We start from the raw sequence: 13,335 nt of genomic DNA, 5'->3' as shown, positions 1-13,335 counted from the left end.
CGGTTGAAACATTGTATCTATTTTTTTCCATAAATGACATTCTGCAGATACACTTAGAGGAGCGCTGCAGATACACTTTTTGCCGGCTTGGAATTATTCTTATTTTCATCCTACTTCTTCTTTTTCTTCTTATGAGGATGAGGATGAAGAAGAAGTAGTAGGATGAAAATAAGATTAATTCCAAGCCGGCAAAAAGTGTATCTGCAGCGCTCCTCTAAGTGTATTTGCAGAATGTCATTTATGGAAAAAAATAGATACAATGTTTCAACCGCTGTATGGAAGGACAGTCCCAGAACTGTCATTAATAGTCTATTTCTGACAGTTCCATGACATTCCCTCCATACAGCGGTTTCCGGCAAAAAGTGTATGTGCAGAGTTCCTCTATTCTGCAGATACACTTAGAGGAGCTCTGCAGATACACTTAGAGGAGCTCTGCACATACACTTTTTGCCGGCTTGGAATTATTCTTATTTTCATCCTACTTCTTCTTCTTCTTCTTCTTCTTCTTCATCCTCATCCTCATCCTCTTCTTCTTCTTCTGAGGATGAGGATGAGGATGAAGAAGAAGAAGAAGAAGAAGTAGGATGAAAATAAAATTAATTCCAAGCCGGCAAAAAGTGTATGTGCAGAGCTCCTCTAAGTGTATCTGCAGAATAGAGGAACTCTGCACATACACTTTTTGCCGGCTTGCAATTATTCTTATTTTCATCCTACTTCTTCTTCTTCTTCTTCATCCTCATCCTCATCCTCTTCTTCTGAGGATGAAGATGAAGAAGAAGAAGAAGTAGGATGAAAAGAAGAATAATTCCAAGCCGGCAAAAAGTGTATGTGCAGAGTTCCTCTATTTCTGACAGTTCTCTCACAGCTTCTTCACATGAACAGTGGTTGAAACATCTGTATCCTAAATGTAAACTAATAGATACAATGTTTCAACCGCTAAACATGTGTTCCTTCTGTCAGAGAACTGTCAGAAATAGCGGAGCTCACTGCAGGGACACTTTTGCCGGCTGATCGGGAAATGTTCGATTCGCGCACCCGAAGTAGGCAAAATTTCGGTTTCGCTGCGAATCGAATATTTCCTGAAATTCGACTCGAATTCCGGTTCGCCTGGTTCGATTCGCTCATCTCTAATTATGAATAAGATTCACAGTCTCTTGTGATGTATTAGTAAACATGGGAGGAAGGAGAGTCAGTCATTGGGCAAAACACAGGTTCCCTTTAAAATGATGAAGAGCAGCAAACGATGGGTATAGTTTATAAATGAACCACAAATAGTCAAGTGCTGAGTCTTGTAGCTATAACTTCAAAAGCAAGACAATGTAATGTGATCTCCAAAAGACAGTGAAAGTTCCCAGCAGCTTTATTTTTTTATTTTGTAATGACCTGGAGAGATGGTTATATACAGTGGGGATCGAAAGTTTGGGCACCCCAGCTAAAAATTTGTATTAATGTGCATAAAGAAGCCAAGGAAAGATGGAAAAATCTCCAAAAGGCATCAAATTACAGATTAGACATTCTTATAATATGTCAACAAAAGTTAGATTTTATTTCCAACTTTCAAAATAACAGAAAACAAAAAAATGGCGTCTGCAAAAGTTTGGGCACCCTGCAGAATTTATAGCATGCACTGCCCCCTTTGCAAAGCTGAGACCTGCCAGTGTCATGGATTGTTCTCAATCATCGTCTGGGCAGACCAGGTGATGTCAATCTCAAAGGTTTTAAATGCCCAGACTCATCTGACCTTGCCCCAACAATCAGCACCATGGGTTCTTCTAAGCAGTTGTCTAGAAAACTGAAACTGAAAATAGTTGACGCTCACAAAGTTGGAGAAGGCTATAAGAAGATAGCAAAGCGTTTTCAGATGTCAATATCCTCTGTTCGGAATGTAATTAAGAAATGGCAGTCATCAGGAACAGTGGAAGTTAAAGCAAGATCTGGAAGACCAAGAAAAATATCAGACAGAACAGCTCGCAGGATTGTGAGAAAAACAATTCAAAACCCACGTTTGACTGCACGATCCCTCCAGAAAGATCTGGCAGACCCTGGAGTTGTGGTACACTATTCCACTATAAAGAGATACTTGTACAAATATGGTCTTCATGGAAGAGTCATCAGAAGAAAACCTCTTCTACGTCGTCACCACAAAAATCATCGTTTGAACTTTGCAAATGAACATATAGACAAGCCTGATGCATTTTGGAAACAAGTTCTGTGGACCGATGAGGTTAAAATTGAACTTTTTGTCCGGAATGAGCAAAGGTACGTTTGGAGAAGAAGGGGCACAGAATTTAATGAAAAGAACCTCTGTCCTGTTAAGCATGGGGTTGGATCAATCATGCTTTGGGGTTGTGTTGCAGCCAGTGGCACAGGGAACATCTCACGAGTAGAAGGAAAAATGGATTCAATAAAATTTCAGCAAATTTTGGATGGTAACTTGATGCCATCTGTGAAAAAGCTGAAGTTAAAGAGAGGATGGCTTCTACAAATGGATAATGATCCTAAACACACCTCGAAATCCACGGGGGATTACATCAAGATGCGTAAACTGAAGGTTTTGCCATGGCCTTCACAATCTCCTGACCTCAACATAATTGAAAATCTATGGATAGACCTTAAAAGAGCAGTGCGTGCCAGACAGCCCAGAAATCTCAAAGAACTGGAAGACTTTTGTAAGGAAGAATGGGCAAAGATACCTCAAACAAGAATTGAAAGACTCTTGGCTGGCTACAAAAAGCATTTACAAGCTGTGATACTTCCCAAAGGGGGCAGTACAAGATATTAACTCTGCAGGGTGCCCAAACTTTTGCAGACGCCATTTTTTTGTTTACTGTTATTTTGAAAGTGTAAATGATGGAAATAAAATCTAACTTTTGTTGACATATTATAAGAATGTCTAACCTGTAATTTGATGCCTTTTGGAGATTTTTCCATCTTTCCTTGGCTTCTTTATGCACATTAATACAAATTTTTAGCTGGGGTGCCCAAACTTTCGATCCCACTGTAGTTGTATGTGCCAATGCAGGGCAAAATAAGTCTCAGGTTCACACTGATTTGGTTTCGGGAACCACATGTGATTTGCACAGGTATTGCACCACATTCGTGTTCAAATTACATGTGTTTCTTTGTGGCGCAATTTGATCCTATTCATTTGGTATGGCTCAAATTGCACCACATACATATGAAAAAGGTACAGGAACCTTGTTTTTGCTGCACTGGAATCAGATTGCATGGGTGTTCACACCTATGCAATACAATTCAGGTAATCCCACTGCATTTTGCTATCTATTTTTGGGGTGTCAATAACTTACCATTGACACCCACAGCAGATTGCATGAACACAAGTGCAATTGTGATGCGGTGCTAGAAACACACAGGAATTGCTGCAAATACCGTACAGCATCAGTGTGGACAAACTCCACAAAAGTACAAAGTCTTTATTAATTTCATGCACCATATTTTCTGTGTAGCTCATTGTGTCCACAGAAACGGTGTTGTGGTAAAAGTTCCATACTTAGAGAAACCTACAGCAATAGCACATGTAAAGCATTCCAAGACAAATCTTTACATTAATTAGAGTCTATGCTGGCAATGGTTGCAAATTGCAGCTTACTGAGCAGTGTTGCAAACAGGCCAATAGTACCCATCCTGAGTGGTAGTATTAGTGGCAGCCTCAGGGCTGGAGCCGTGCGCACCGGAAGCGCCATGCACTGGAAGTGACCTCACAATACTAAAAACCACTTGAGAAGGAGCCACTGATCAGGAACACACTGAGGCTTGAAGCTCATCACAGCTTGTAATCGCTATGACAATGAACTTTAGTCTCCTCTTGCATTACTAACTTAATAATTGACATATCAGCATGGATGTCACACAACTTCCTTAAACTAAATCTCTCTAAAACCGAGCTGATAATAGTCCCTCCCTCTCATACACTCCTACATGAATTTTCCATCAAGATCAATAATACAACAATCAGTCCCACCCCTCAAGCCTGGCCAATACTTTTTGGCCCCAAGTCCAATTACTGTCAAAAGCTTATAGACTTCACTAGAGATGAGCGAATTATTAAAAAATTTGATTCGGCTGATTCGCCGAATTTGCGGGAGAAATTCGATTAGATGCGAATTTATTCGCCGCAAATTTAACTTATTAAAAGGGTTTCTAGGCTTCAGAGAGCCTTTATATTAGTGCAGAACACTGTACCTTTAATTTAAATGCCCTTGGAGTCTGCTGGGGAAGAGAAATAATACTGTCAGTCAGTATGACATGCAGATGAGTGCCGTCGATCTTAGAATCACCGCACACTTCACTCATTTGGGCAGTCACGGGGCACGACGAAGAAGAAGAAGAAGAATGAAAAGAAGAATGAAAAGAAGAAGAATGAAAAGAAGAATGAAAAGAAGAAGAAGAAGAATGAAAAGAAGAAGAAGAATGAAAAGAAGAATGAAAAGAAGAAGAAGAATGAAAAGAAGAAGAAGAAGAAGAATGAAAAGAAGAATGAAAAGAAGAAGAATGAAAAGAAGAATGAAAAGAAGAATGAGAAGAATGAAAAGAAGAATGAAAAGAAGAAGAATGAAAAGAAGAAGAAGAATGAAAAGAAGAAGAAGAAGAATGAAAAGAAGAATGAAAAGAAGAAGAAGAAGAATGAAAAGAAGAAGAAGAAGAATGAAAAGAAGAAGAAGAATGAAAAGAAGAAGAAGAATGAGAAGAAGAAGAAGAATGAGAAGAAGAATGAGAAGAAGAATGAAAAGAAGAATGAAAAGAAGAAGAATGAAAAGAAGAAGAATGAAAAGAAGAAGAAGAAGAATGAAAAGAAGAATGAAAAGAAGAAGAATGAAAAGAAGAAGAATGAAAAGAAGAATGAAAAGAAGAAGAAGATTGAAAAGAAGAAGAAGAAGAAGAAGATTGAAAAGAAGAAGAAGATTGAAAAGAAGAAGAAGAAGAAGAAGATTGAAAAGAAGAGGAAGAAGAAGATTGAAAAGAAGAAGAAGAATGAAAAGAAGAAGAAGAAGAAGAATGAAAAGAAGAAGAAGAAGAAGAAGAAGAATGAAAAGAAGAAGAAGAAGAATGAAAAGAAGAAGAAGAATGAAAAGAAGAATGAAAAGAAGAAGAAGAAGAAGAATGAAAAGAAGAAGAAGAAGAAGAATGAAAAGAAGAAGAAGAAGAATGAAAAGAAGAAGAAGAATGAGAAGAAGAATTAAAAGAAGAAGAATGAAAAGAATGAGAAGAAGAATGAAAAGAAGAAGAATGAAAAGAATGAGAAGAAGAAGAATGAAAAGAATGAGAAGAAGAATGAGAAGAAGAATGAGAAGAAGAATGAGAAGAAGAATGAGAAGAAGAATGAAAAGAAGAATGAGAAGAAGAAGAATGAAAAGAAGAATGAGAAGAAGAAGAATGAAAAGAAGAAGAAGAAGAAGAATGAAAAGAAGAATGAAAAGAAGAAAAAGAAGAAGAAGAATGAAAAGAAGAAGAATGAAAAGAAGAAGAAGAAGAATGAGAAGAAGAAGAATGAAAAGAAGAATGAAAAGAAGAAGAAGAATGAAAAGAAGAATGAAAAGAAGAAGAAGAATGAAAAGAAGAAGAAGAATGAAAAGAAGAATGAAAAGAAGAAGAAGAATGAAAAGAAGAAGAAGAATGAAAAGAAGAATGAAAAGAAGAAGAAGAAGAATGAAAAGAAGAAGAAGAAGAAGAAGAATGAAAAGAAGAAGAATGAAAAGAAGAAGAAGAAGAAGAATGAAAAGAAGAAGAAGAAGAATGAAAAGAAGAATGAAAAGAAGAAGAAGAAGAATGAAAAGAAGAAGAAGAATGAAAAGAAGAAGAAGAAGAAGAATGAAAAGAAGAAGAAGAAGAAGAAGAAGAATGAAAAGAAGAAGAAGAATGAGAAGAAGAATGAAAAGAATGAGAAGAAGAATGAAAAGAAGAAGAATGAAAAGAATGAGAAGAAGAATGAGAAGAAGAATGAGAAGAAGAATGAGAAGAAGAATGAGAAGAAGAATGAGAAGAAGAATGAAAAGAAGAATGAGAAGAAGAATGAAAAGAAGAATGAGAAGAAGAAGAATGAAAAGAAGAATGAGAAGAAGAAGAATGAAAAGAAGAATGAGAAGAAGAAGAATGAAAAGAAGAAGAAGAAGAAGAATGAAAAGAAGAATGAAAAGAAGAAAAAGAAGAAGAAGAATGAAAAGAAGAAGAATGAAAAGAAGAAGAAGAAGAATGAGAAGAAGAAGAATGAAAAGAAGAATGAAAAGAAGAAGAAGAATGAAAAGAAGAATGAAAAGAAGAATGAAAAGAAGAAGAAGAATGAAAAGAAGAAGAAGAATGAAAAGAAGAATGAAAAGAAGAAGAAGAAGAATGAAAAGAAGAAGAAGAAGAAGAATGAAAAGAAGAAGAAGAATGAAAAGAAGAAGAAGAAGAAGAATGAAAAGAAGAAGAAGAAGAATGAAAAGAAGAATGAAAAGAAGAAGAAGAAGAATGAAAAGAAGAAGAAGAAGAATGAAAAGAAGAAGAAGAAGAAGAATGAAAAGAAGAAGAAGAAGAAGAAGAATGAAAAGAAGAAGAAGAATGAGAAGAAGAATGAAAAGAAGAAGAAGAATGAGAAGAAGAATTAAAAGAAGAAGAATGAAAAGAATGAGAAGAAGAATGAAAAGAAGAAGAATGAAAAGAATGAGAAGAAGAATGAGAAGAAGAATGAGAAGAAGAATGAAAAGAAGAAGAAGAAGAATGAAAAGAAGAATGAAAAGAAGAAGAAGAAGAATGAAAAGAAGAAGAAGAAGAAGAATGAAAAGAAGAAGAATGAAAAGAAGAAGAAGAAGAAGAAGAAGAATGAAAAGAAGAAGAATGAAAAGAAGAAGAAGAAGAATGAAAAGAAGAAGAAGAAGAAGAAGAAGAATGAAAAGAAGAAGAATGAAAAGAAGAAGAAGAATGAAAAGAAGAAGAAGAAGAAGAATGAAAAGAAGAAGAAGAAGAATGAAAAGAAGAATGAAAAGAAGAAGAAGAAGAATGAAAAGAAGAAGAAGAAGAATGAAAAGAAGAAGAAGAATGAAAAGAAGAAGAAGAAGAAGAAGAATGAAAAGAAGAAGAAGAATGAGAAGAAGAATGAAAAGAAAAAGAAGAATGAGAAGAAGAATTAAAAGAAGAATGAAAAGAATGAGAAGAAGAATGAAAAGAAGAAGAATGAAAAGAATGAGAAGAAGAATGAGAAGAAGAATGAGAAGAAGAATGAAAAGAAGAAGAAGAAGAATGAAAAGAAGAAGAAGAAGAAGAATGAAAAGAAGAAGAATGAAAAGAAGAAGAAGAAGAAGAAGAAGAATGAAAAGAAGAAGAATGAAAAGAAGAAGAAGAAGAATGAGAAGAAGAATGAGAAGAAGAATGAGAAGAAGAATGAAAAGAAGAAGAAGAATGAAAAGAAGAAGAAGAAGAAGAAGAAGAATGAAAAGAAGAAGAAGAAGAAGAATGAAAAGAAGAAGAAGAAGAAGAAGAAGAATGAAAAGAAGAAGAAGAAGAAGAATGAAAAGAAGAATGAAAAGAAGAAGAAGAATGAAAAGAAGAAGAAGAATGAAAAGAAGAAGAATTCCAGTACAGCAAAAAGTGTATCTGCAGAGAGCTCCGCTATTTCTGACAGTTCTCTGACAGTTCCTTCACATTTACAGCGGTTGAAACATTGTATCTATTTATTTCCGAATAAAAACATCTGTATCCTAAATGGAAACAAATAGATACAATGTTTCAACCGCTGTAAATGAACTGTCAGAACTGTCAGAGAACTGTCAGAAATAGCGGAGCTCTCTGCAGTGACACTTTTGCCGGCTGATCGGGGAAAATTCGATTCGTGCATCCGAAGTTTGCTAAAATTCGGATTCGATGCGAATCGAATTTTTCCTAATATTCGAAACGAATTCCACTTCGCCAAGTTCGATTCGCTCATCTCTAGACTTCACCTCCATAAATCTCTAAAATTTGTCCCTTTTTAACCAATGACACCACCAAGCTACTCATTCACTCTCTTGTTATCTCTCCCCTTGACTATTGCAACTCTCTTCTCATAGGCCTACCTCTTCAAAGGCTATCCGCTCTTCAGTCTATCATGAATGCTGCTGACAGGATCATCTACCTTACCAACTGCTCAGTGTCTGCCACCTCTCTCTACCAATCCCTCTACTGGTCAAAAGGCTAACAACAATATACAAAGCCAACTACAGCTCTGCCCCAACTACATTACCAATCTTGTCTCCAAGTATCATTCAAACAATCCTCTCTGCTCCTCTCATGATCTCCTACTCTCAAACTCTCTTGAATCTTTCTCCCATGCTCATCTCCTGGACTTTGCCTGCGCCTCCCCCATCATCTGGAAATCTCTACTTCAATCTGTCTGGCTATCCCATAGACTGACTGCCTTTAGGAAATCCCTGAAAACTCATCTATTCAGGGAAACCTATCACGCCTCTGAATAGACATTTATCACTTCGATCAGCTCGTCCCCCACAGTTATAACCTTTTGCACTACTTGCCCCACCCTATTAGATTGTAAGTTTTTACAAGTAGGGCCCTCTTAACCCTCTTGTTTTGATTGTATAGCTGTATTGTCTACCTTTATATTGTAAAGTGCTGCACAAGCTGTTGGCGCTATAGAAGTCCTCTATAATAATAATAATACAATTACCTAAGTATTGGATGGATTTGAAGTGATTCCTGAGCTCTTAAGTTTTAAGTGCATTGGATTATAGTATATAAATGAAGCCATGGATATTACTTTTATTTCTACAAAATTGCCTTTTTATAGGAACCTACCTCTGCCTATAGTTAGTACATCATAGGCTCCATGCACACTGGGCGTTTTAATAATTCTGGTAATATTAGCTGTGTAAAGTCATGTTAAAAACTTGAGGTTTTTCAGCATTTTTGCATTAGCGTTTAGCGGCGTTTGCCATTCTTTTGTGTTTGCGTTTTTAAAAAAAATAAATTTTTCGGTCACCAAATGTCCAAAAATGCCAGTTGGCTGCAATTTACCGCATTTTACCACATTTTTCAGCGTTAGAGCATTTTTACAGCTAAAAAATTCCTCTAGAAACCCACAAGTTCTGGAGGGTTTTTCCAGTCAAAAAACGCCTCTGCCAAAAATCGCTGATTACAGTCTATGTATGAATGGACACATAGGATAACATACTGGGGAGATTACTGGCTATAGAAAAAAAGCTGAAAACAGCAGCTGTAAAAAAAATTCCAGTGTGCATGAGGACTTATTGTGACTGTAGCAATCTGTTGCTGCAAGGCTCAGATTTCAGATACATGCTCAGGTTGCCTGGCTCTTCCACAGAACATAACAATCTAAAGGCTCCCTACAGCACCCTTAAACGTTAAACAACATTATATGCTTTTATTTTGTTTATACCAGTGGTTCTCGGTTATGCTCTAGCCATAGTCTTACATAGTTATGTATATTTATTTTGTTTCATATTTACACTATTTGCAAATAATGGTTTGCCTTATGTTTGCATACATGCATTCCTAAATACACATATGTATACCAATATAAACAGTATGCTAAACTACATTCCTGTGCTCCTCTTCATATGAGATCTTTTTTAAACACACTGCTGCCGTGTAATCTATTTCTTCTTTTATGGGACCCTGGGGAGATGACAAAGCTTTTTGGTAGAAACTTTGCTCTTAGAAATGAGCTGTTTTCAGCACTTAGTCCATAGAATGTGTGGGATTGTTCCCAGCTCAAGGACTCTGTGGGATCGACCTCCATGAACCTAATAAACATGTAATGGAGCAATGTCTCGCCATTGAAGTCTAACTTGTGGTTAGTCAGCATTATGAAACCTTTATTGAAAAAGATGGGCTAGGTTAACTACTTAAAAACAAAGTCTGACATTCTAGAAACCAAATGCTTTAACTGAACTTGTTAAGACATTTTCAAAGGTGCAATCAAAGTTCCACTATAGTGGGCAACTAACATAGCCAAAGGCAAACCAATGTTATGCTGTAAGTAAAATGCTTGTCATCTACTCCATTTAAGAGGAATATCTTTCTTTGCTACAAAATCTGAAACTTATCATGTTGTATTTGTTTTAAATTGCTTTACTATTCACATGATATGTGGGATTCTGATCCATGATTATGTCATAACTATCTGTAAGAAAATGACACAAGGAGGAAAATGTATCAAAAGTGGCAGAATCATGAGGAGCTGTGTGTGGCAACCAATTGCCTCTTATCTTTTATTTTCAAAGCTTAACTAAACTTGCTGAAGATAGAAGCTGATGGGTACTATTCACAGCTGCTGGCTGCTCCAGTTTTGATAAATGTCCCCCCAAGTATTTGTTTTTTTTTTATAATAATTGTCTTTAGAATGGTCTCAAATGAGGAACAAAATAATTATTAAAGATTGATAGACTAAGTATGCAAATGTACTTTGTATAGAACTCTTTGAAAGCCCACTCGCTTTCCTTAAAAGGTTCCACTGGAGTGGGTCAGGAGGTGGGAAGGAATAGGAACAAGCTAAACTTTTTACAGTCAGAAGTATCCTTAATGATTTTTATGGGATGATCTATTAAACATCTCCTGTATTAGCTGAATAAGCACATCAAGAGGTCCTCTCCCAAGGGTCTATGGGGCATGACTATGCAGACCTTGACAGGGGATAGAAATATTTCAGTAAGAGGGCTGTGAAGATTCCAACCTAAGGCTTTCTGATTCAGATCAGTATGTTTTTGGGTGGGCTGGTTAACCATAAGTCATGGGGTGTAGGCAAAAAGGGTAACTGTATTCTTTCTGAAACTACAATTATCATTTAAAGCATCAATTTCAAGTGGTAAACAAAATGGAGAACACAAGTATTCTTTTTCCAATAGCGGATGCCTTAAGGTTGTGTCCCTGATTCAAATGTTCAAAAACAAAATTTAGAGTTATATGCATTAAAATCTTCTCTTTTTCTGGAAACCCCAACAGCCAACATTTCTTTGCTATTATAAGATATGATTTCTTTGAGAATCCCTAGAGCCTAAATATATCACTGTCCCTGATTTTGATCTACATGTACAAAATTTACATTATGCAACTCTAACACCATTATTTTGTAAGGCTACCCCTGAAATAGCCTCTTGGTAATTAGGGCTCTCTGTTCTGTGCCTCAACTCCAAGGAAACAACCGTAGCCCCTCTGGCACACCTGATTGAGTGAAAGTTACTGCATGCACTTATAGGAACACAAGTGTGGATACCTTTATCTCAGATGTGAATTAGTATCAGGTAACAGACACAAGACCGTTAAGTGGTAAATGGTATTGGTATGGGTTTGAATAAATGGTGGTTTGAGCATAAATGAGCAGACAGAGGAAAGATTCAGACACATTCTGCTAAGTGACTAATGTTAGAGTTCTGTACTACTAGACTGAAATCAACTCATAAATCAGCAAGATCAGTAATAAGCAGTGTGTCAGGAAATCACATAGTACGTATGAAGGCTCAAGGTGCATACAGATGCACAGGTGAAGGCCTGCGGGTTTTCATTTCATGGTGCACAGCTTTGGCGGTGCATGACCTTGGGTTGTCTGTGGACTCTACTCGGCTTCCTGCTCATCTGCCTGCTCCACTGTTGCTGACCTCTGCCTATATCCTGATCAATCTCTTGCTTGCCGTCTATGCCTAAATCTGACTCTCTGTTGCTGACCTGGCTTGCCTGGCCACTCATCCTGCTATCCGTTTGCTCAGCTGTGCACACTACTTACCTGGCCCTTGCTGGTCATCCACTTGCGATGTGCCACCAGTTCAACTTGCACTTGAGACCAGTCACCTGTCAGCTAAAGCATCTGCCAGCATGCTGTAAGCCAAGTTCTGAGTCTGCTGTTTCTGCTACAATTTTCTGTACTGGCCATCTGATCCATTCCTGTACAAGCGCCTGCTACTTACCTGCATGGTCAGCTGGACATTTTATAGGTACCTTGCCACCCTCTTGCGGCCACTACCAGTGATGTTGCTGATCACAGCCACACCAGTCATATTATCCCTGTTCATTGCCACACTAGTCATATTGTCCCCAATCACTGCAACCCCAGTTATTTACAGTGTCCCCGATCACTCCTGAACCAGTCCCAGTGTCCCTGATCACCGCCACATCAGTCATCTTGTCCCCAATCACAGCCACACCAGTTACAGTGTCCCTGATCACCATCATACCAGTTATATTGTCCCTTATCACAGACACACCAGTTAGTGGTCCTAGTTGTCACAATCCCACGATTGCTGCCACCAATATGTCACGATCGCGGCGTCAGACCCCAGACCTTTTCACCAAACCCGTGACCAAAGGACTAGCCAATCTAAAACCGCGATGTGACGTGCGTAACAATGCCACACCCAGCTGCACCCTGCACAATGATTTTCCAGCTAATGGACCACAATCGATGCACCAGCAGCCTGGGCGATTGTTACTGAGTCAGGTTAATTACGCAATTAACCCTTCACATTGCCACCACCTCCTTTTTGTATAGAGAAAGAGGAAACTCAGCGTTATCAGCTATAACACTATAATGATTGAGATAATCGTCTGTATAAAATGGTCATAACACAGGCCTGTTATACAGAGGGTTAAACAAACAGCAGCGTTATCTTTAGAGGCAGGGATTCGTAAAATTGCAATACAGAGCTATAGAAACAGTTCAACACTTTCAGAAAGAAAGATTTATTACTAAAAGGTCAAACGGGGGCAATAAAAATATTTATAGAAACAAGATGTAACTAAGATATATAGATATATATATATATATATATATACAAAGAACCATAGCACAGCAAAGAGATATCAGAGAGGGGTGAAAGGGTTAAGGTACTTGCCAAAGTCCTGGGTTAGCAGATCCAAGTTTCAGAGCAAGAGGGCACGTGTCTCCCCAGGTGGTATTGATGTTAAAAATGGGAGACATCTTCAGCTTCCTAATCTTAGGCCTGACAGCCGGTTTTGTAGTCCCCAGCAGGGGGTGGCTCTGCAGTCAAGGACCTATCTCCGCTTAGGGCGTGAAGAGATGGGTGGATGCCTCAACTAGAGCAAAAATCTCCCATAACTCATATTTGGCCTATACCTTTTCCTATGCACAAGTGACATCCCATTATTAGATTATTATGCAGACAAGTCTGAGGATTGATTAGATATGAATTATGAGAGTGTATGCTAAACATTTCACGAGATCTATTTTTCTGCTTTCCTGTGCATCCAAGACAAGGCGAGTGACCCATCACACTGTTTGCCTGCTCATCGTCCATCTGACGATATGTTCGGTTTTTATGTAAGTTTCTCATATTTAAAGATATGAGACATAGGGCAAAAATGGTTTTAATCGAG

The sequence above is a fragment of the Staurois parvus genome, unplaced genomic scaffold (genome assembly GCF_062004578.1).
Source record: "Staurois parvus isolate SC_StPar_1 unplaced genomic scaffold, SC_StPar_1.0 ptg000177l, whole genome shotgun sequence".
NCBI classification, from domain to species: domain Eukaryota; kingdom Metazoa; phylum Chordata; class Amphibia; order Anura; family Ranidae; genus Staurois; species Staurois parvus.
The sequence above is the reverse complement of the archived record's forward strand: the minus strand, read 5'-3'. Positions refer to the sequence as shown.